This window comes from Solenopsis invicta, chromosome 11 (genome assembly GCF_016802725.1).
Source record: "Solenopsis invicta isolate M01_SB chromosome 11, UNIL_Sinv_3.0, whole genome shotgun sequence".
Taxonomy (NCBI): Eukaryota; Metazoa; Arthropoda; class Insecta; order Hymenoptera; family Formicidae; genus Solenopsis; species Solenopsis invicta.
Genome location: NC_052674.1, coordinates 16,687,941 through 16,696,813, shown reverse-complemented (window position 1 = coordinate 16,696,813; position 8,873 = coordinate 16,687,941).

Below are 8,873 nucleotides of genomic sequence, written 5' to 3'. Positions count from 1 at the left end.
TATTAAAATAGTTACTTGATAACTTAGATAATTATAATGATTTACAATGTTACTTGTAAAAATTATAATGATTTACAATGTTACTTGTAAAAGAAACAAGTGTTAAAGAAGTTTAATCTTTAACTTACTTCGCGTAATTACTTTATTTTGTAACATATCTTACAAGTGTTACATTTATCGCATTCTTTCTTATGTCAATTCTTTTTATTGCTTTTCTTATCTAGCAGCGGCAATTTTTTGTAGTTTAAAAATTTTATATTTTAATAAAACTTTCTCATTTCTGTTTTTTCCTTAATTCTTTAAGATTAAATGTTATATATTTCTTTAAAACTTTTTAAAATTAAGTACATCTACTTAGGTTAAAACAGAAAAATTTTTTAATAGAAATACACAGATAGTATCACTTGAATTTTATTTAGAAAGGAATTAAAGATACCACTTGGATTTTATTTAAAAAATAAAGATACTATCACTTGCATTTTATTTGTTAAAAGTAGTACAGCAATTATTTCAAAGAGCAACATATTCTCTTTATAAATGGCGCAATTTAAAGATTTCATACATTTTTTGGAAAGAATACATTTAGGTTGGATTAAATTGAAGATTTTTATTTTTAAGTAAATACAGCAGTTATTTCAAAGAGCAACATAATCTCTTTATAAATGGCGCAATTTAAAGATTTCATACATTTTTTGGAAAGAATACATTTAGGTTCGATTAAATGTAAGATATTTATTTTTAAGTAAATACAGCAGTTATTTCAAAGAGCAACATATTCTCTTTATAAATAGCGCAATTTAAAGATTTCATACATTTTTTGGGAAGAATACATTTAGGTTGGATTAAATTTAAAATATTTATTTTTAAGTAAATACTACTTGGGTTAGAAATAGGAAGATTTTTCAATGAAAATGCAGAAATAGAATCACTTAGGTTTTGTATAGTAATTAAAGAGAGTACCACATGGGTTAGCATATAAAAATTTCTCTGTTAAAATACAGAAATAGTACCACTTGTGTTTTTAGGGAAAATTAGAGATAAGGTGCGCGCACACACGAAAATACCGCCTTTTTTTTACCTTTTTTTGAAAAGGTAATTTTGTACTGATACAATTAACGCGACATAGCTGTAGTGTCGGCGACGCTCTCAATAAACGGAAACAACAAAAATTAAGGCGCGACTTGATCGGATAAGGCGCACGACCGAGCACGCGGATAGCACGCGATCACCTGCGTGTTCCAATTCCGGCGGGAGATCTTACAGCAAACTTGAACTCTAATTACAATTATCACGCACGCGACTCATCCGATCAGCGAAATCGGTGGCTTTACAAAGTCTCGTTCGTCTCACCACGACCCTGGCTCTGCTCGGAAGCTCGTCCTCACGCGAGGATATGCGAGGATATAACTCGTTCTCAATCACGGCTCCCGTCGTCTCGGCTCGTGGTGACGCACAGGCAACGATCCAAAATGATCAATAGCGCGAGGAAATTCGGCAGGCGGCACGCAGGATCTTTCGCCCTACCAGGACTCGTCGCACCCCGCTATATATATATATATATATATATATATATATATATAGACTTTGAAAGATAAACATAGATAGTGTAAATGTTGACGTATACGTGTCAAATAGATTACATTACATTCTTATTTAAAACAATGCAAATAATACTTTTAAACGTTAACATTAATTTAACTTAATTTAATTTTTTAATAAAATTTTTAATTAATTTATTTTTTATTTAAATTTTCAATTTTATTAAACTTGAAATTTTTTATCGGTATTACGGTATTATATGTATAACTCAACGAGAAATGACCTATCGATCAATATCGAAATAATTTCGAGATCAAATTAATGTCAATTTGATATCAATTTGACATCGATTCTATTATCATTTTATTATAGTTTCTGCAGCGATCCTTTTTTCTACACTCAATAACGGAAAGTTAAATATCTAAATAATTTAAAGCATGTTAGCATGTAAATAAGTTTTTCTATACATACAATTAAATATAATAATAATAATAATTTAATTTTCTGTTTTATACATAATTAAATTTTAAATTTCAATTACTGGTAAAAAGTTTTTATGTAAAAAATATATATAATTATATATAAAATATATTTATATATGTTTTCTTATTGTTTGGTTATTTAAAATAATTTTAAAAATCTAATTAAAAAAAGATACATTCTTATTTAAAACAATACAAATAATACTTTTAAAAATTAACTTTTAACTTAACTTAATTTAATCTTTTTTAATGCAATTTTAATTAATTTATTTTTTTATTTAATTTTTAAATTTTAGTAAACTTAAATTTTTTATTGGTATTATTTAACTAAACTTATCAAAGATTGTAAATATTGTTGATGTCTGATTGACGAGGATCGACGTTAAATTGACGTCGATGTCTCAACTTGGAAACGTTTTAAACGCCATCGACGTCAAATTTACGTCAATTCGACCTATCATTTCTTCTTGGATAAGTACGTCTTTACTAGAAGAAAACTCAGCTGTGACACACTTATTTTTACAATTGTTATATTTGTCAAAGATTTTTACGAACTTATGCACGCAAATCAAATATATACTTCTATTTACTACTTTACTATTTTATTTATTACTTAAGGCAATGCTGAAGTGACGACCGAACTTCGACGGTCCTGCGTCATCTACTAACAAGGAAACACAGGAAAGTGTCCGCCTCATATTAAAACGAATTTTTAATATGTTGTAGTACAGATAAAAATAAGGGACACGTATTTTTTTATACGTGCCCATACGCACTTTAAGGGGGTGAAACACCCCTTTGAAGAAAATCGGTTTTTTTCTTTCGAAGCGTATGCCGTCGAAACTATAAGAGATAGAAAAAAATGTTTTAAATGAAAGTTGAATGGCTCGAAGAGTAATTTATAACAGTGGGAAAAAAAATTTTTTTTTTATTTTTTTTAATACTTTCCCCACCACTTACCTATTTTTTTTCAAAATTTTTATTTTTTTTATAAGCAAAATAAAGCTTATTTTTATTACAAATTCAATGGTATATGATAAAGTTACGATACAACATTCCCATTTTCCAAAAATAATTAAAAACCTCTCTATACGCACGGTACGCGCACCCGACCGCGCGTTCGTGCGCTACGGAAGTGACTCCCTTCGATTTCGACGTGCCTTTAATATGTTGTACAAATTAAAATAAGGGACACGTATTTTTTACACGTGTCCTAATACACTTTTAAGGGTGAAACACCCCTTTGAAGAAAATCGGGTTTTTTCTTTCGAAGCGTGTATCGTCGAAACTATAAGAGATAAAGAAAAATGTTCTCAATGAAAGTTGAATGCATGTTTTTCTCGCATAAGATGACAAAAACATTTTGAGGACAGTCTGTGTCTAACATGAAAACGCAGACATTGAGAAAAACATTTACTACAAAATAAAACGACACTACACTAAAGAAGAACAACAATTACAGTGTTGTAAGACATTAATTTCTTGTTTAGAAAATAATATGTAATTAATATAAGTTAAACATTTATTTACTGGTCTACATGATTCAACTAGAATATTTGTTCTCTTCAACATTTTATAAATAAGGAGACTTGGATTACAAAAAATTATTACTCACACATTCCATATCTTCACTATCTAACGCCAGCTCATCAACTAACAACAAGAGAATTAACATAAAACTAATTAAAAAATTTAGAAATTTCATCTTTTATACTGCATTTATACAATTCAATTAATGTGTTTATTAAATTTGATTAATGTAGAAATATGCATAACCACGCTACTGGCGCGTGCACTTTGGGTCATTTCCTTACATACGTAACTCTTGAATCTGTACATGTCAATACTGCCGAGACGTAAACATTCTATTTCAAGATAGGAAATGACCCAAAGTGCACGCGTGGTTATGCATATTTCTACACTAATCAAATTTAATAAACACATTAATTAAATTGTATAAATGCAGTATAAAAGATGAAATTTCTAACTAATTTTTTAATTAGTTTTATGTTAGTTCTCTTGTTGTTAGTTGATAAGCTGGCGTTAGATAGTGAAGGTATGGAATGTGTGAGTAATAATTTTTTGTAATCCAAGTCTCCTTATTTATAAAATGTTGAAGAGAACAAATATTCTAGTCGAATCATGTAGACCAGTAAATAAATGTTTAACTTATATTAATTACATATTATTTTCTAAACAAGAAATTATTGTCTTACAACACCGTAATTATTGTTATTCTTTAGTGTAGTGTCGTTTTATTTTATAGTAAGTGTTTTTCTCAATGTCTGCGTTTTCATGTTAGACACAGACTGTCCTCAAAATGTTTTTGTCATCTTATGCGAGAAAAATATGCATTCAACTTTCATTGAGAACATTTTTCTTTATCTCTTATAGTTTCGACGATACACGCTTCGAAAGAAAAAACCCGATTTTCTTCAAAGGGGTGTTTCACCCTTAAAAGTGTATTAGGACACGTGTAAAAAATATGTGTCCCTCATTTTAATCTGTACAACATATTAAAGGCACGTCGAAATCGGAGGGAGTCACTTCCGTAGCGCACGAACGCGCGGTCGGGTGCGCGTACCGTGCGTATAGAGAGGTTTTTAATTATTTTTGGAAAATGGAAATGTTGTATCGTAACTTTATCATATACCATTGAATTTGTAATAAAAATAAGCTTTATTTTGCTTATAAAAAAAAATAAAAATTTTGAAAAAAATAGGTAAGTGGTGGGGGAAAGTATTAAAAAGAATTAAAAAAAATTTTTTTTTTCCACTGTTATAAATTACTCTTCGAGCCATTCAACTTTCATTTAAAACATTTTTTTCTATCTCTTATAGTTTCGACGGCATACGCTTCGAAAGAAAAAAACCGATTTTCTTCAAAGGGGTGTTTCATCCCCTTAAAGTGCGTATGGGCACGTATAAAAAAATACGTGTCCCTTATTTTTATCTGTACTACAACATATTAAAAACTCGTTTTAATCTGAGGCGGACACTTTCCTGTGTTTCCTTGTAAGTGGAACTAAAAATGTCGAGAATATCGATATTTTTAATTCCATTACCGTATGAGTTCTATATTCTGTCCTTATCTTTTCAACAATCAAAATCATCCAACTCAGTACCGAATACTTCGACATGCACGTTCGAGCCGTCTTGTAGACTGACAAGTTTGCGCAAAAAAGTTTTTCATTAGACCTGTTGGGTTTCTGCTATTGAATAAGGACGTAATGTGTTGGCAATATACATTGACACTACGCTATCTCTTTTCGCTGCATGTAACAAAGAGATTGACGTTAGTCAGACTAAACGTTTAGCACATTTATTGCCATTTCATAAAGAAATTATGTATGTAATACATAATACTAAAATTATATTTTCATGTCGAACATGAATATGGCAATATCTTGTAGGCAATATAGAATAATCTTTCATTCTTATCACCCATTCCCATAAAACGCAAAATTTTTTATAGTTTCTCCATTTTTGTTTGCTTATGTTTGCCTATAAGATGGGCTAATACTAACTTAAAATAGTCAGCACACGATAAACACCTCTGATATTTAATTAATAATAGTCAGCACACAATAAACGCCTTTGATGTTTAATTAATAATAGTCAGCACACGATAAACGCCTCTGATAATTAATTAAAGATGGTCAGCCTACGCTTCTGGCGGTAATTAAGAATATAATTATAATTCATGGCTTACCGCTGTAGACAGTCTATGGCGACGGAAACCTTTTGACATTACATTGTTTTATTATAGGTATCCTACAACAGTGCCTCTGCATTCTAACCTCCAATTTTCTTTTGGACAGGGTTAGATTGACCAGGACACCGTAGTTGCCCACATTGTATCATACTTTTTCCAGGATATATTATCGTAGCGCGCCAGTTTCCTTCCCGCAGCGTTCTCAACAGACACGTACAGTTACGAGCTAAAAGGTTGCAACTTTTTTTTTGGTGAGTTTTTAAACGCGGAACTTTAACGAGAGATGAGAACGACTATCGAGGTTAGCGCGAAACGTCAAACGTGGCCAAACGTTTGTATACAAGGTGTACTACATAAGATTGGATCGGCTTTGGTCTAATTAAGATGCAGATAAAAAACAATTATTTTAGTGTAATCTTTAACTTTATATATATATATATATATATATACAGGGTGATTCGAAATAACCTATTGGTCCCGAAGCTGGCATATTCGTAATCGAATTCTGAGACGATTTTTCCTTTTGCAAAAATTTGTCCGGAGCTTAGTTTTCAAGTTACAATAAGAATTAGTTAGCGTATGACCGGTCAGGTACAAGTGGTAGACAGGGGCGGCGCGACTCACTGTTACACGTGGGTATTTCCGTGGGGCACCTGCGCTCAAATGAAAAACAAAAGTACATGGACAGCACATTTTTATTTAAACTTTCTTTCTCTCTCTCTTTCTCTCTCTCTCTCTCTCTCTCTCTCTCTCTCTCTGTCACTTTAATTATTCTACATTTAACTTGTCAAATTTCGATCTGTCATCCGGCCGTCAAATATCGGGATGACCGTAAAATCTTCAAGTAAGTTTACATTATTATAATAAATGTACGCCCGAGAATAATAAAATTTAATGCAAATTAGTGTTACGTCTGGCGAGAAAATTTTCATTTTTCCGAGCCATCCGTACTAATAATAACCCAATCAGAATCCAGAAACATCCTCCGATCAATTAGATAAATCCCGCATCAGTCGATATCGCTCGATTTCAAATTTCATACGGCTTGGCTACCTCGTGCCGCCCCCTCGACGCGCAACACCCGCGAGCGTCCATCGGCGCGAGACAAACATCGTGCGCGCCGACCCCTCGGCTCGCGGCCCCCTCTGATACCGACAAGCTCCGCGCGTTGGAATTCTATTCATCTTTCCAATTTAATACGAAATATTAAGAATGGCAAATTTATTATTATCTAAGCGTGATCCACTCATGGACGCTTCCCACTGCTGTGCCATGCAACTCAGATCGAAACAACTTTAAAATCACGGCCAATAAAAATGCCAAATAATTTTGAATCAATCAATCTCCTACGAACGATAATTAAACCTTAACTTTTTATACATAAAACTATTGCATGTGCTTGGCGCTATCGCCTCGCACACTCTCAATATAAATTCTATTAAATTCTATTAATTTCCTGGGCACTGGATTTCGCGTCGGGGCTTGGTATGCGGTGCCCCCGCGAGTCGCGATCCCCGGAGAAGTCTACAAGCGCTGGCGCGATATAGGCGCAAGCCGCGCGGTCGCGGAACGGGGCGGGCTTCTAAGGGCCACACGTTACGAAAAACTATCGCTCCGAATTTTCCGCGAACCTGAGGAATCGTCCCGCGACACCTCTTGCCCATATCCTTGTCTATATAAGGAGCGAAATCGGAGCTCGAAATTCAGATCAGTCTTGTTGGTCGAGTGAGATTCGCTGCCATCGGCGACCACCAACATTCAGACCTCCAGGTACGATCTCAACGACGGGAGGGTTTTACTCCTGACGAAGACGTTGGTCTTCGGGGTGGCCCCGGTCGGATCGCCTCTTTTCCTCTCCCTCCTTTCCGCCAGAGATCCTGAGGGTTGAACCTCACCTAGCACCAGCTAGAGTGTGGCCTCACTCGTTTCTCTGCCTCTCTCCCTCTTCTCCGGCGTCGAAGAAGGCTCGCTAACGCGACTCTTCGACGTCTCCTCTCTCTCTCTCTCTCTCTTTCCTGCGGCGTCGAAGAAGACTCGCTAACGCGACTCTTCGACACCGTCCTTCTTCTATTCCCAACCCGTCGAGGAAGATTCGCTAGCGCGACTCCTCGACGCTCTCACCGTCCCCTCTTCTTCCATATAATTTCCACCTTTAAGGGAGGCGTTCTAACGGGTAACCACTCCGACCCAGCGGATTCGTCACTCGTTACATATACTCGATCACTAATCTATTTCACTAAATTTCGTAGATCTTCTATACCGAGCTCTCTCTCTCTCTCTCTCTCTCTCGCGTTAAGATCGGTAAGTTACCTGTTCATATACGCATTAACGTGGCAATCCTTCACCCATATTAAATCTATCATGTCTCGCTCGAAGCACGCAGGGCACACCGCGCGTACGCCGGCGGCAGAAAGCGCTTCTTTCGCAAGATGACGTTTTACCCGCAGCCCCCATATGTAACCATCTACTATTCCGTAATCACGAAAATACATATACATATTCAGTTTAATCATTACACGCTCTGTCATTCATTTAATCCCACGCCAAGCTCGAGCACGCACGCTACTACTCCAGTAGCGTTAATAAAACGCTACTACATTTCCTAAACCTACTCATAAATCACCTAATAATATATCTCCCTACAATACCTCCTACTTCCCATACAAGGAATTTGTCGCGTATCCGGCCGTGTTATCACACGATTCGGAGCCGCGACTGGTGACAGCTGCCTTAAAACCAAAACTAACCAACGAACCAGACCTACGTCCCGGGATCGCACCCTCGCGAATCCGCGGACGCAACATTAGATTACTTAAATGTGCACTTGCAAGTTAAAAGTAGCACTTTTAAAACGCACAAAAAGGAAAGGAGAGAGAGAGAGCGAGAGAGAGAGAGAGAGAGAGAGTGAGACGGGGGAAAAGGGGGCTTTAAACAAGTTTAAGCACGTTCACTCACGCACACGGCAATCAGCTTATTGTTTCCACGATGCGACAGTTCAATTTAAATTTGTCCTTTATCCATATCTATCCCTCGAAGTTGTTTCATATTATTCCACATTTACACTATTTACTCTGCACTTGATCGATAAACACTACGCGACGAACCGATCGATCAACTTTATTAATCACTACTCTAATC